The 16,510-nt window shown below is 43.0% G+C and overlaps 1 protein-coding gene across 1 annotated transcript in view; it reads left to right on the top strand.

The window, feature by feature from the left end:
- Positions 1-16,510, top strand: part of GRIA3 (glutamate ionotropic receptor AMPA type subunit 3) — a 160,391-nt gene that overhangs the window by 136,071 nt on the left and 7,810 nt on the right. The gene's annotated exons all lie outside the window — the stretch shown is intronic.

Below are 16,510 nucleotides of genomic sequence, written 5' to 3'. Positions count from 1 at the left end.
GGTTGAGACCCACCATACGGACCATAATAGCCATAGGAACAGCGCTTAGACTTATATGCCACTTCATAGTGTTTTACCGCCCTCTCTAAGCTGTTTACAGAGTCAGCGTATTGCCCTCAACAATCTGGGTCCTCGGAAGAGTGGAAGGCTAAGTCTACCATGAGCCGGTTAGGATCGAACTCCAGGCAGTGGGCAGAGTTAGCAACAGCAGTAGCATTTAGACTTACATAAACCACTCAGAGAACGCTGTAAAGCACTATGAAGGTATCTTCACAGTGCTTTAAAATGTTATCCGAGTGGTTTACAGAGTCAGGCATATCTGGGTCCTCGTTTTACTGACCTCGGAAGGATGGAAGGCTGAGTCAACCTTAAGCCGGTCAGGATCGAACTCCTGGCTGTAGGCAGAGTAAGCCTGCAATACCGCATTCTAATCACTGTGTCACCATAGCCCTTACCGCTCTTGAAAGGTTCATGGAACCACAGCAAAAAGGGTTGATAGGTATCTATTTATTTAAATATGGGCTGTCCAACTCTGATTGGGGAGTGTAAAAAAATTGGGGGGAAAAAACCCCACGAAAGCAACATAAAACGTTAAATCAGACAGCCCAGACTAAAATAATCTAAGTGACCAAAATCAACTAAACAAAATGGCCTGAAATAAATCATAAGCATCGGACCCAAATTTAGATTCACAGCCAGATTTTCAAAGCTTTCTGGAGGCCCAGAAGAGAGGGTGCCATTCTTATCTTGGTGTGTGTGTGTGTGTGTGTGTGTGTGTGTGTGTGTTTGTGTGTGTGTGTTGTTTATGGGGTGCCATCCAGAGGTGGGTTTCAGCAGATTCTGGCCAGTTCTGGAGAACCGGTAGCGGAAATTTTGAGTAGTTCGGACAACCGGTAAATACCACTTCTGACTGGCCCCGTCCCCATCTATTCTCTGCCTCCTGAGTCCCAGCTGATTGGAAAGAAATGGGGATTTTGCAGTATCCTTCCCCTGGAGTGAGGTGGGAATGGAGATTTTGCAGTATCCTTCCCCTGGAGTGGGGAGGGAAGGGAGATTTTGCAATATCTTCCCCCAGGAGTGGAGAGGGAATGGGGATTTTGCAGTAACATTCCCCTGGAGTGGGAAGGGAATGGGGATTTTGCAGTATCCTTCCCCCAGAAGTGGGGAGGGAATGGGGATTTTGCAGTATCCTTCCCCTGGAGTGGGAAGGGAATGGGGATTTTGCAGTATCCTTCCCCTGGAGTGGGAAGGGAATGGGGATTTTGCAGTATCCTTCCCCTGCCATGCCCACCAAGCCACCCCACAGAACCGGTAGTAAAAAATTTTGAAACCCACCACTGATTTGTAGTTCACTGCGATGTAACTTCCGCCTCTTTTTGTCCAATCTAAAAACCCTACTGGCATACAAAGAGCCTTAATAGAATTAATTCCATTCCTTCATTGAAAGTTAATGCCACAAAAGACTCTGTTAAATTTTGGAAGATTGCAATGGGAGGGAAGGGGGAAAAAATAATAATAACAACCAACTTTCTTCCCCCCTCCTTCCCACTAAGAAAAGAAAGTGTAAGCACTTTCTGTAGTTAAGCAGCCTACTTACGGCAAAATTATTGATAGCAATTAAAACTGCGCAAGGAAGTTAGCGTGGTTCCTGCGTGGATCCCCTTGTAAAAAGGGACTTTTATCAGCAAGCGGGTAGTCGTTTCCTTTAATCATATTTGGATAACTACAAAAAGTGTAACGTGATTAAAACCAAGGAAGATGCATGTAATTTCCTTCTGTTTGCTAGGAAAAAAATCCAACGGGGAGGGGAAGGAAACAGGGTTGGGCTTCAAAAATGTTAGCAAGGGGTTCTTTGCCCGGTTGATGGGTGGGCGTGGCCATGGTGGGCGTGGCCTAGTTGACCTCCTGCACCACAGCGGGGGGGGGATTGTTTTTGCCCTCCCCAGGTTCTGGAGGCTTTTCTTGAGCCTCTGGGAGGGCGAAAGCAGCCTCCCCAGGCTCTGGAGGCCCTCTGGAGGCCAGAAATGCTTCCCAAATTTCCGGTAGGCCTGTTTTTTGCCTTCCCCAAGCCTCCGCGTGTGCCCTGCGCTTACCTGCATCCAAAATAGGCTATGTGGGGACTCCTGGGAAGGGTGGGGTGAGTGGGCGGGGTCAACCAGAAGTGGGATTTGGGGGTTCTCCAGACTGCACAGAATCTTACCTAGAGGTTCTCCTAAACCCCTGCGAAACCCCAGCAGCCCACCCCAGAAGGAAATATCAGTATCCATTCGGACTCAAAGAAATAGTCTTTCCAGCTTAATCTTTGATGTAGTGCGTTCCCCATGCGACTAAGCCAAACCTACTTCCAGCTGGCTCGTCCCTTCCTCTATACAGGTAGTCCTTGACTTATGAACACAGTTGGGACCACAATTCCCATCGCTAAGCAAAGCGGTTATTAAGGGAGTCACACACCTGATTTTACGATCTTTGTCTGGACGCTTTGGTTGTAAGCAGAACTGCTCCAGAACCATCGACCGTATTGTTCAGAAAGCGTTTTTTTCCCTCTCGTTCCTTTGGCGAAAAATAACAAAATTCAATTAATTCGATGTACGAGGGGGTCCTTGGTGCTCTCTGAGTTTGCTTGTTTTCTTGCAGGCGTTTCATTACCCAAACTAGGTAACATCAGTTGTTTTAATATACAATTGGGTAACATCATCAGTTCTAGAAGAGGGTGGACGAGGAGGAGGAAGAAGAGGAGGAGGAGGAGGAGGAGGAGGAGCTGGGGATTCCTTAATGCTGCCTAAGCTTCTTGGTTTTCTTCCAGATGTTTTTAATATACAATTGGGTAACATCATCAGTTCTAGAAGAGGGTGGGGTTTGAGGAGGAGGAAGAAGAGGAAGAGGAGGAGGAGGAGGAGAAGAAGAAGATGACTGTGGAGTCCTTGGTGCCCTCTGAGCTTTCTTGTTTTCATTACCCAAACTAGGTAACATCATCAGTGCAGTTTGCTGTCAGTTTATATTCTGATGGCTTTCGGTGAATCTCTCAGAGATTCTTTGGTTGGGCTGTTTGCTGTTGGCTTCTTTGGCAGTTTCTGGATTGGGGTGGTGTTGTTCTTCCTTGATTGTCGTCTGATGTTAATCTTGGAGTTCAACTATGCTGATCTGGGTGCTGATTGCTGGTGTAGAGGTGCTCGGTTCTTTTTGTTCCTTTTTGGGCTGGGTGACAGTCTCCTTTCCATAGTCTATATAGACATTGTTAATGTCTAATCTGATGGATGTTGGCAAACAGATATAGTTTGCCGACCCTCGTAATCCGCGTGATGAAGTGAGCGGGGAAATAAGGACTTTTCTCTCCTAATTCCATCGCTCCAGATTGCTCTTCTTCTTCGCTTGCTTGTTTGTTTCGGCCACGCAAAGCTTCTTTTAAGAATGGAGAGCCTCATTTCCAGACTTAAAGCTCAAATCATCCAGGCTGCCTCCCCTGGGAATACAATATGGGTCAGGCCATTTCTAGACTCATCAAAGGCTTCAAAGCGGCTCATTACAGTTGTGTAGGGAGGTGGCAGCATCTCCTCTTTCCTTTGTCTTTACTGTCTCCTGTAAAAAAAAAAACACAACAGATTCCCATCCCTTCTACTTTCTCAATGGATCGCAAAAGATTTGTGTTCCTCTTTGAACACAAAGAGGAACACCCTGTAGTTTTTGCTCAAGGTAGTTTCAGTTAGTCCAGGGGTCAACAACTTGTGGCTCTGGAGCCGCATGTGGCTCTTTCATCCCTCTGCTGCGGCTCTCTCTCACTTAAATATGTGTCACAACCGCCAATGTGCAACACCCGCCAGCACGCAATTTATTGTGCTTTTCAACCCCCGGTAGGCCAACCATGGATAAATCCAAGAAAAGAAAAGCTTCAGAAGAAAACAGAACGTTTAATTCAACTACATAGGCTAGTTTTTTGGCCGCTCAAGAAATAGTCAGGCACTGGGAGGGTTTTGTGGCTCCCGGTGTTTTCTTTTCTGTGGGAAACAGGTCCAAATGGCTCTTTGAGTGTTTAAGGCTGCAGGCCCCTGAGTTAGTCAGTTGTGATTTTATATCATTTCCTTTGCTGGGCTGTAATGTCTTCACACGGTGGCTCGGTGGCAATGAAGGGACACAGTGGCTCAGTGGCTAAGACGCTGAGCTTGTCGATCAGAAGCTTGGCAGTTCAGCAGTTTGACTCCCTAGTGCCGTGTAATGGGGTGACCTCCCATTAGTTGTCCCAGCTTCTGCCAACCTAGCAGTTCGAAAGCACGTAAAAATTGCAAGTAGAAAAATAGGAACCACCTTTGGTGGGAAGGTAACAGTGTTCCGTGCGCCTTCGGCATTGAGTCATGCCGGCTACATGACCACGGAGACGTCTTCGGACAGCGCTGGCTGTTCGGCTTTGAAACGGAGATGAGTACCGCCCCTTAGAGTCGGGAACGACTAACACGCATGTGCAGGTGTACCTTTACCTTATCCCTGACTTCAAAAGCATTAATTCCCAACCTTTAAGTAAGACAGCTCAGTTGCAAATATTCAAGAGAGATTTCGTAGGCAAGGAAAGTTAGATTTCTCCTTCTTTTTTCTTTTGTTTCTTTTTCTCGGTGAAAAGTGTTTATCCTTGGAGGAATAGCTCTCGGACAGAGAGACAGTAACCTAGCTAGCTGTTTCAAGTTTTGTTTTGTTTTTTTTCTGGAGGAACAATGCAAGATTACCTAAAAAATTCTCATGTGTATAATAACCTTGCAGATATACATGCCGTGGTGTCTTCCAGCTATTTTGGACTACAGCTCTTGCAAGCAGTTCCCACCGGCCAAGATGACTCAGTCAAATGGAAATTGAAAGGCCATAATACCTGGAGGATGGCTGGATCGTTGGACGCTGAGCTATTTATATATCATTTGCTTTTATTTAACTTGTTTCCTGCTGTTCTTCTGTTTGCGGCATTTTGAGCCGGTGTCCACAGTCTGATGTGAAAGTTCCGTTAAAAAGTAGACTATTGACTAAAAAAAAAAAAAAAAGACCAACACGTAACTTGCCCTATGCTGATGATGCCACCTACCCTGGTAATGAAATGTCTACAAGAAGACAAACACCAAGAACCCAATGATTCAACTCTGAACTATGTGTCTTTGTGCGGCCCCCACTCACCCACACGTCAGGGTTGGTGTAGAGAGCTTTATTCTCCTGGCAGCTCTGCACATGCGCACAATGGGAACAGGCTCACGCTGTTCTTCTCCCTCGCTGATATCAGACTCCAGAGACTCCGCAGGCAGCAAAGAACTACCAGATGGCCTTGGTCCCCTCTCTGCCTCCGACTCAGAGCCATCGTTCGAGCCCTCCCCAGACTCCAGGGCTGGCCCACGTTCCTTCCCAACCTCCTCACTGTCCGAATCTCTTGCCAGCTCTGCTGGCCGCTGGCGGGCCACAACAAGGACTACCTGTATAGCTCTTTCCAAATTTTCCTCTATCCTTCTTACGTGGCAGGCTGTAAATAGGGCCGAAGGTATGTGGGGTATTTTCATCCGTTCTCTCCTTAGAAGGAATTTCATATCTTGCTCTTTGGTTTCATCCTCCCTGCCTTTCTTGCTTGGCATTTTTATAACGTTGCGCCTACCTACACAAATCCTTTATGTCAAGTTCTTATTGTGACCTTAAATAAGCAATTCGTAACCCACATAATTTCCACCCACTCGGCTTTTGTCATCGTTGTGAAGTATTGGCAATAATAAAGTGACAGGCTGATTAGTTGCACTGCTTGAGGATTCTTATGGAGAGAAGAATCCAGAAGCTTCTACGTATGGAAGAATAATTATTTGTGAATGTTGGCATCATCCATGCTGTTATCTCCTTGGGCTTCAGAAAGGGCCAGGTTCTCACTCCCCATTTGGGTGGGTGGGGGAGGGGACGGACCATAACAGTGTTACAACACCTCCTTGCATGGAGAAGATCTAAGCTTCAGTCTAGAATAGAATAGAGTAACAGAGTTGGAAGGGACCTTGGAGGTCTTCTAGTCCAACCCCCTGTTTAGGCAGGAAATCCTACCCCACTTCAGAAAAATAGTTATCCAACATCTTCTTTAAAACTTCCAGTGTTGGAGCATTCACAACTTCTGGAGGCAAGTTGTTCCACTAATTAATTGTTCTCATTGTCAAGAAATTTCTCCTTAGTTCTGGGTTGCTTCTTTCCTTGATTAATTTCCACCCATTGCTTCTTGTCCTACCTTCAGGGGCTTTGGAGAATAGCTTGACTCTCTCTTCTTTGTGGCTACTCCTCAAATATTGGAAGACTGCTATCATGTCATCCCTAGTCCTTCTTTTCATCAAACTAGGCATACCCAATTCCAGCAACCGTTCTTCATATGTTTTAGCCTCCAGGCCCCTAATCCTTTTGGTTGCTCTTCTCTGCACTCTTTCTAGAATCTCCACATCTTTTTTTACATTGTGGCGACCAAAACTGGATGCAGGATTCCAAGTAAGGCATTATAAAGTGGTATTAACACTTCACGTGATCTTGATTCTATCCCTCTGTTTATGTAGCCTAGAAGTGTGTTGGCTATTTTTGGCAGCTGCTGCACACGGCTGGCTCATATCTAAATGGTTGTCCACTAGGACTCCAAGATCTCTTTCACAGACTTTCAGACTTTATTTATTGTTGCAGATATTGTATGTAGGAAAGTGACAGGGAGTTTCCATCATTGGCTGCCTTCCAGATGTGGTTGAACATGCTAGGTTGAAAAATTGATCAGGGGAATTGATTAAGGTATTTTCTCCCCCTTCTTTTCTAGTATTTTAGAAGGTTATTTAAACAGTCTTTGTTGTTCCTGGTTGACATATTCTTCTTGTGGGACCAAGCAGCTTTGTGAGCCAAAAAATGGAACTTGTGGATCTGATCTTAGATGTATTGTATTGTTATGTTAAAAGAAGAGGTGTCTGTAGCTTCTTTTGGGTCTAAAAGACCCAAGTTAGAAATCTTGAGTTTTCAATTTTGTTGTGTTCTACTTGGTTAGCAGGATTATAGCGCTTGCTTCGAAAGAATTTGAACATTCGTGCTTAATTCAAATTTTCATTTCCACCGATGTGACAAAGCTGCAAATTTAAGCGCAGTGATCTTGGAGCCAGTTTGGAGCTTAGTCTTCAGTGCGTGGCATTGCAATTGTGCGATTGTTTCTTCCTTTTAAAATAACTTATTCCTAAGGAAAAAAAAGTGTATGAATTGGGCACTTTGAGAAATAAAAATGAGTAACAATTTACCAAATGGCAACTTCTTCTAAGTTCCCTGAAATAGGCAAACTCCCCCTGGGGAGAATTTAATTGTTCATATTAACCTCACTGCGGTGAAGCTGGAGTTTATTATTATTATTATTATTATTTATTCAATTTATATATCGCCCTTCTCCTATTGGATTCAGGGCGGTGCACAGCCAAGGATAAAAACAGGATTTATTGAGATGAATCATATATATATATATATACACATATACACATATACACATACACACATACACACATACACACATACATACACACACACACACACACACACACACACACATATATATATATATATATATATATTTTCTTACTTCTTCGTAGGATTTGTAAAACTATTTTAAAATAGTTGTCTGCATCTATCTAAAAAGTATTCGCTCATTCAAGCAGATTAAAGAACATTCTCCCTGGAGCATATCAGGCACCAGAGGAGAGATTAAAAAATAAAATAAAAATGGCTTGGTCAAATCAAATGTCACTTATGCAAAAGGATAAACTGGGACACAAAATAAATCTTTTAGGAGTAATCAGGTCATCTATATGTTTCAGAGAACCAGGAAACTGTGCTTAGGAAATAACCTTGGTACAAAAGAGGCATAATATGGCTAGTAGCTTTTGACTTAAAAATGCTCGTGTTAAGGATATTGTTGAGTTACAGCCGAAGTTGTGATTTATAAAGCAGAGTACCGTTCGAGTTTTACACATGGAAACGTTTTGAGAGTAATTGTGATTAACATACAGACAAACTGGGTTTATAGTATTTTACTTTTAGGGAAAAGCAAAATCATAGTCCTTTAACAATCCAAGTCTTAGCCATATAAAGTGCAATATAAAATCAATCCAGGAATATAAAATCTTCTTACCAGTTTGTAGAAAAATACAAGGAACAATCAGGAACAATGTAAAAACAGTTCAATAAATATCAAAAAGCAGTAAATAAATAATCATGATCAAACAATGATCATATAGAGAGCTCAAAAAGAGTTACAGCATAGCAGCAGGTAAAAATGGTGTAGTGTCCACAACTAACCATAATTGAGTTTTCCTTAAATACATTGGCTACAGAGCTCAGCCAATCAGGATGCAGAATGACTCAGCACAGTTCTTAAAGCTATATAATACATTCACATAATACAGACATACAATGTTGGCTTATATATTTCCTGGCCAACCAATTAGGCAGTAACCATTTCCTAACAGCTCGCATGTATGTAAAGCAAGGTATACATTCTGTAATAAGTGGATAAATTAGTTAGTGGGATCCTTGGTGCTGTCTGAAGCTTGGTGGTTCTCTTGCAGACCCAAAAGTGGTTGTCAAGAGGGAACTGGATTTTCTGGTTTTTCTTTGAAGATGTTTCGCTTCTCATCCAAGAAGCTTCTTCAGCTCTGGCTGGATGATGGGGAATGGAAGGATTGATACTCCTTGCAGAGAGTTGGTCATTCACATTCTTTTACAGAGTCATTGAGACCACTTGGAGGTTTATCTGTGTTACCTGAGTAGTGCAAATGGGTGTGGAGTGGCCTCAACGGCTCTCTAAAAAGGATGCAAATGACCAGCTGTCTGCAAGGAGCATCAATCCTTCCATTCCCCACCATCCAGCCAGAGCTGAAGAAGCTCCTTGGATGAGAAGCGAAGTGTCTTCAAAGGAAAACCAGGAAGTCCAGTTGCCTCCTGAAAAAAGCACCTTTGGGAAAACCATGACCTGGATGACTGAGAATCTCTGTAGACATTTCTCTTGCAGATGTTAACCCAACTAGGTAACATCATCAGTGCCAGAAGGGTGCTAGGAATTAGTGCTAGGAATTAGCACGTTTGGTGAACCCAGTTAATTGGCTGATTTAGCAACCCCTTAATAAAACAAGCCAGAACTTATATTTTGCACGAACTAGGCATGGGTTCTTCCCTTGGAAGCATCCTAAGCATTTCATGCCTTTTCTCTCTTAGCAACTAGGTCTGTTAAGTTTGCTCAGGCGAAATTCCCAGCACCTTGGATCGATTAGAAGTTCTAACTTGATACTGTTGGAGTAGAATATTGAATGTATCTCAATGCCTGATTGATCCCTACCATTCCTGGTGCCAACTGATCTTTCTTTGGCTAAGAATGGGAGATATGTATGCGGCCTCATTTATTATGGATGTATTTCTCGCTCTCCCTCCATAATTCCCAAGGTATTTAGAATCAGAATCACGGAGCTACAAAGGAAAGGAATTGAGGTCCACAGGTCTTAAAATTGCAAAGGTTGGAGACCCCAATCTAGGTCCTTCACCTCCAGGTGAGGAACAAAAGTTGCTTTAGAAAGACTCAAAGATCATACGGGTGCCAACTCATGTGACCCATTCTTCCGCTGAATTGTAAAAAGTTTGAAGACCGGTTAAATAATTGGCCCACGTGATTTTCAATTGAAAATGCTAGCTTCCCTAAACATGAATCATTATTTATTTATTTTTATTTTATTAAATTTCTATACCGCCCTTCAATCATGTTGGTGCGTGGACCATTGACTATTCTACTGTTGCGGCCTGTTGGCCTCCAGCCCTTCCAGCACCTGAATCAGAGGAGGAACAGCTGGGTCCAGTGCCTGATGCAAGGATGCGCAGAAGGCAGAGGAGAGGAGAGCAGTGGAAATCTATGGGCTGGTCCTTGGGATGGAAGAACCACCACTGGTAGTGAAGGCCCCCTAGCTCTGGGGATAAAAGGCAGGGGGTGGAGATGAATAGATGTGGCAGACAACTATTCATCTCCCTGCCGGACTGACTTATTAGCCTGCGGTGAGAGAGAAACTTTTTGCTGGAGTTGCTGGCGCTCCTAATAAAGGAATCTTTTGAGTTAACTTCAGAGGGTTTGTCGTGCTTGGGGAGCTGGGTCAAAACATCTACAGTAGTTCCTCACCATCTGGCAAAGTGTCATTCCTAAGAGGAGTTAACCTTTTCCTTCTAGTCTGGGGGAAAACAAAACCTTTTTCTGAGCAATCATGAATAATGGATGCACACCTGCTCCTGTACACCTGGCCATTAGCTTGTTTGTTTTTATTTCAGTGCTTCCTCCTTTTCTCTCGGGCAGTTGAAAAAGTTCTTACCTGCAAGCTTGTTATTTTTTGCCGTACAGTACAGATCCGAAGTCAAACATTTTACAGTATTAATGGACTGAAGAATCATTGTCGATCCACCTGCTTATAGCACTCTTCGTCTGATACATTTCCTTAATTGCACAGAAAGCAATTGAGTACAATCGTAATTCTGTCTCTTCCTTTATATCAACACAAGACAAATTGTCCAAGGGACTTTTGTGTTCTTTTGAAAAAAATTTCTTTTTCTTTTCCCTGAGACGGAGAGTATGGAATATCCCAGACGAAGATCAATTGGTAGATGGAGTGTTTAAATATTTTAATGTTCCTTTTCTTGACTGAAGTAATGCATATTCACTTAAACAACAAAAGAAAGCCAGCTATATTATATCCCTCAAACGAATCTTGTTGGATCTCATCAAAGGCAATGTAGTTTGCTGAAGAGCAATGCCTGCCAAGAATTGCGCTGCAATTCTATTGAAATATTTCTGCAAAAGGAAGAGGTCTGAAGTGGCTGTTGTATCGCTGCTATTTCTACCAGACAAGTCAATGGAAATTTACCTTGACTTCTTAACATTTCCAGCAATGCCAGGAAGCAGAACAACAGAACAGAATAATAACATTGTAGAGTTGGAAGTCTTACAGCCTAACCTGCTCCTGCTCAGGCAGGAGACCCTATACCATTCCAGACAAATGGTGATGCAACATCTTCTTAAAAACTTCCAATGTTGGAGCATTTACGACTTCTTGTTCCACTGGTTAATTGTTCTCACTGTCAGGATATTCCTCCTTAGTTCTAAGTTGCTTCTCTCCTTGATGAGTTTCCACCCATTGCTTCTTGTCCTGCCCTCAGGGGCTTTGGAGAATAGCTTGACTCCCTCTTCTTTGGGGCAACCCCTGAGATATTGGAAGACTGCTATCATGTCTCCCTTAGTCCTTCTTTTCATTAAACTAGACATACCCAGTTCCTGCAACTGTTCTTCATGTGTTTTAGCCTCCAGCCCCCCTAATCATCTTTGTTCTTCTTCTCTGCACTCTTTCCAGAGTCTCAATATCTTTTTTTTTAATAATATGGTGACCAAAACTGGATGCTGTATTGATGAAGCAGATTTTGTGACACTGTTAATGAAATGTTGTCACCTTATTTTTGATGGAGCTTGGACTAGTACACAATACCGTGACAATATCAAAATTGTACTAGGATTTGTTTTGAAAGGGACGTGGTGGCTCAGTGGCTAAGATGCTGAGCTTGTCGATCAGAAAGGTCAGCTGTTCAGCGGTTCGAATCCCTAGCACCGTGTAACAGGGTGAGATCCCGTGACTTGTCCCAGCTTCTACCAACCTAGCAGTTCGAAAGCACGTAAAAAATGCAAGTAGAAAAATAGGGACCACCTTTGGTGGGAAGGGAACAATGTTCCATGTGCCTTTGGCATTTAATAATGCCGACCACTGACCACCGAGACGTCTTCGGACAGCACTGGCTCTTTGGTTTTGAAACGGAGATGAGCACCGCCCCCTAGAGTCGGGAACGACTAGCACGTATGTGCAAGGGGAACCTTTACCTTTACCTTGTTTTGAAGACGAAGCAAAAGCTGTCCATAGATTATTATTTGGAACCAGGAGAGAGAGGGAAAACACTTTTTAAAAACAAACAAACAAATAGCTTAGTATGGATTCCTCTTGCACCCTAGAGGCAAACAGATGCAAACTCCAGAAGGCTGGGGAAGAAGACAACAAACAACAGAACAAATTTAGTTGAAAAGTAAATTCAACCGAGAACTGTGCACTTCAGCCTTCCCTCTCCTGCATTCCTGATAAGACTTGAGTGGATTTGCTGAAACTTTTAAGGAATATATATATATATATATATATATATATATATATATATATATTAATCTCAATGTATGCACCCCGAAAAGCTACTCCATCGACACTACATTTGCGATGACCAGGAGAACATGAAAGGCTCGATGGATCCAAAGCTAAATTTTACTCCTGGGAAAACCAAACCAAACCAAACCAAAAAAATGTATTCCGTCACAAAGAAGGAATCTCATTGCAGGAACAAAATATCTTGATGGAAAATGGAACAGAACTATTTAGAAAGATGCTCCCCTTCCTAACTCATCAAGGAAATGCAACTCTTCTATAGTTCGTTTTTCTTACATTGAGAAAAGCACCAACGAGAAATCTAGACAGATATGAAGCTCTACGCCATTCGATTGAAAACTCGGCAGACTTAATTGAGATTTCGTCTTTGGGGAGATTGAATGCTGATGAATGGCTGCATTCAACTTCTGCCTTTGAAAAGGAAGTGAATAAGCCATCAGCAGCCAACGTTTGCATTCAGAAGCCCCCCCCCTTCCCAGAAAGGATGGAAAGGCAAAACAACATCTGTTTCATAAATACGCAGGCCATCGAGGGTCATCCAATGTTAGCACCTCCATGCAATTTCAGATAATCTCCTCCAGGTTGCTGCATCACACCACTCAGGAAGAATTGGGGGGTGGGGAGATAGAGTTGCTTTTCCTTGTGCTTAATTGAGAGCAAAACAAAAGGAAGAAGGTGTTCTCACTCAGCTCCCCAAACATGACAAACCTTCTGAAGTTAAATCAATGATTCCTTTATTAGGAGCCCCAGCAGCCCCGGCGAAAAGTTTCTCTCTTTCAGCACGCTAATTAGACTGTCCGGCAGAGAGATGAATAGTTGTCTGCCACAACTATTCATCTCCACCCCCTGCCTTTTATCCCCAAAGCTAAGGTGCGGCTTCATTTGCAGTGGTGGCTCTTCCATCCCAAGGACCAGCCCATAGATTTCCGCTGCTCTCCTCTCCTCTGCCTTCTGGGCATCCATGCATCAGGCACTGGACCCAGCTGTTCCTCCTCTTCCTCATCAGACACCTCCAGACCTGGGAGCTGTTGCCTCTCCATCTGGGGACTGATTGACAGTCCAGGCTCTGCCTCTGTCTCTCTCTCTCTCTCTGCCAGCTCCATTCCCTCTTCCCCCTCAGAGCTCTCAGGTTGCCTTGATGCTGGCCCTGACTCCCACGCTGCCTTCTCCTCCGATTCACCTGCTGGAGGGGCCACAACAGCAGGTGGGGGGGGAAGGTCTAATTTGCTGTTTCAGTTTGGATAGCAAAGCATATCAGATCGGCTCTGAAGAAAAAGGAGAGTGCACATCATTTCATTTCACGCAAGGCTTCTGCTGAATATTTTCCAAGTGATGGTAGCATATTGTAGGCAGTTATGCTGCTCAAAGAGATGGTTAACCAAGATAGGCAGCCTTGTCTCTGGATTTTTTTAACTCAGGGTTGAGATTCCTTGAGCAGAATAAGTAAACATAGCTTATTGTTGGTCAAAGTAAAGCAGCCGTGTGGATTGGTTTGTTATTAATCTGCCTCTGGATGTTTCCATATTTCTCCCAATTTGGTTTAAGCGTGTCATGTGAACGAAGCCATAGGAAGTTGGAAACCATATCAAGCTATCAATCGGTGCTTGCTAAGCGAACCGTGGTTGAATAACAAACAGCATGAGCTTCATAAGGGAATTGATACCACTGGACTGTTGCGGGGTTAGCGATGTACAAATTAGCACACAGATTGATCAAAAGGTGTTCAGGGGAACTGAATGTACTGCAGATTCTTGGATTCTTTTCGAACTTCAGAAAACCGTGGGACTTTGAGCAGATCCGAAAGTTTCCAACTTTGTTTCAGTGGAGGATTCTGTGACCTAAAGTTTACAGAATTGACAGAGTGGATGTGGGTTGGCTCAGGTGTCAGGGTTCCAAGTAATACATCCATAGCAAACAGAACTCCGAGGCAGGTGAATTCCTCAAAGAACAGCTTTATTGGATATATCGTATTGGCACAGGCTGATGAAAACCGACTCTGAATGTTCCCACGGTTTCCACCTAATTAAAAGTAAAAGTTTTCTCCCTTCCCCAAACAATCAGTCACATGGTCCAATCAGGTTCCGTCCGGTTGCATGGTAACATCACTCCTCCTCTCTCTGACAAACCTGCGGGAATGTCCTTGGTTCCCAGGAGAAAGTATTTTCTCATCCCAGCTATCTCTATCTCCCCCTTTCTATCCTTCAGCTCCAGTGTGGCAACACTGACGTCTCAAAATGGCCTCGGTCAGGTCAGCTTCAGGGTTGACATCAGGAATGCAATGGTTTCCTGGATTTGTGGTTATACTTTTTGAAAGATTCGACTCCCTTGTCCTCAATAAGTACTTCTTTAAACCCCTTCTCAGTGGGAACAGGATATCGTGACATTGTGACTATGATTAGGAATCTCTGCACAGTTCTAGGGCTGTATATCTATATCTATTCAGGGTATCTTGCCCCTAAACCTAAGAATAAACAAGCCCGCAAAACTGTAAGCTAATTTCTTTGTGCATTGGGAGAGAAAGCGGTTGATCTTTTCTTTTGATCTTGTGTAGAGAAATCTGGATATTCTTGAATTTCCCACCAAATAGCTCGGTTGCAGGAAATGGGATGGCAGAACCTAGAGGTGGAGTGAAAAGAGGAATCAGTCTAGAATCCCTACGTCAGTGTTTCTCAACCTTGGAAGCTTGAAGATGGGTGGACTTCAAATCCCAGAGTCCCCCAGCCAGCGCTGCTGGCTGGGGGATTCTGGGAGTTGAAGTCCACCCATCTTCAAGCTACCAAGGTTGAGAAACACTGCCTTACGTAGTCACAAGCAAACTAAGTCCAACTCTCCTTGAATTCCATAGGTCCTTATCCAATTCCAACCAGGTGCTAACCGTTAGTTGAGAAGATTCTTCTGCATAGTACTTTTGGCAATCAATGATTTCACGGGATCTTCATGTGTGGGCAAAGACAGGGTGGTGTAAAAAAGATGATTTGAACTCAGCCATCCTCTCTGGTTCTTTCTGTTAGCTCAATAAGGAAGCCTTTGAGGATAAAAGTCTGTCCCAAAGCTACCGCAGGCTGACGAACGGTATCCACCGTGCACGCCTAAACCAACCAAACGGGGAAATCAGATCCCACGCTTTCCACGGAACGGATTTAACAGCATGTGCCGATTACTCAAAGCGATATGGGCAGGACCTGGTGATCGAGTGGTGTTCTAGAAGTTTAAACTTTCTTTATAAAGGGGTTTGATCCAGTTTGCCTGCAGTATGAGCTAAATATTCCTATATATGTATATATATATATGTATATATGTATATGTATATATATATGTATATATCTATACACACCGCTAGTGATACTAGAGCTATATCTTTTGACGTTTGCAGCCAGGAACCCTGCTTTATCGCTTTGTATAGTTTGAAAGTAGTTTAAAGCTTGAATAACATAAAATAACATAATATAATGTTATTTATGTTATTTCCCACGTAAAGAACTCCTGTAAACCTTGCAGTATTGAAACTCAGTGAACAAGGCATCTTAGACAAGCTGAAAAACAAATGGTGGTACGATAAAGGTGAATGTGGTGCCAAGGATTCCGGAAGCAAGGTCAGTTTTGCAGTTTGCTGAAGGATTTTCTCTGATTCCCCCTTTTTTTCTCTTTTCCATTATTATTTTTGAGCCCTCGTTTCATTTCTCTCTCCCCACCCCAAAGTTATCTCTTTATCTTCTGAAGGTTAAGCAGTGAACTCTTTTTATTAAAAAAATAATAATAATCGATCCTCCCAAAGGAGAAGTTCCATTGAAGAGTTAGCTAAAGGGTTAGCTCAGCTCGACTTTCTTTATTTTTATTTTTCCTTTGCAATAATATATATATAATATAAATATATATATATATATATATATATATTTGGAGGGGTTTTTTTTGGCATTCGATGCAACTTCATTCTTGCTTTCTTCTCTCTCTTCTCTCTTCTCTCTCTCTCTCTCTCTCTCTCTCTCTCTCTCTCTCTCTGTGTCTCTTTTTTAAAGTCGAGGGATTTTTTGATGTTTTATTATTATTATTTTGTCCTTGGAATTAGCCAAAGTCACTCCATATAAAAAATCACTATCTGGTGGCTTTTTTCATCTCGCACACATTTCTTTTTAAAAAAACGTGCCTCGAGAGAGAAGTTTGCCTTTGATTTCAATCTTTCTCCGCTCACCATTTGCAAAAAGGCCCTTAGACTTTATTTATTTGGTTTGTAACTTCCTTCTCAATACAATAATGGGGAAGGGGGGAAAAAACCACAAACAAATCAC

The sequence above is a fragment of the Pituophis catenifer genome, unplaced genomic scaffold (assembly GCF_029215685.1).
Source record: "Pituophis catenifer annectens isolate HBS135680 unplaced genomic scaffold, rPitCat1.0.hap2 SCAF_11, whole genome shotgun sequence".
NCBI classification, from domain to species: domain Eukaryota; kingdom Metazoa; phylum Chordata; class Lepidosauria; order Squamata; family Colubridae; genus Pituophis; species Pituophis catenifer.
This window is presented reverse-complemented; position numbering and strand designations above follow the sequence as displayed.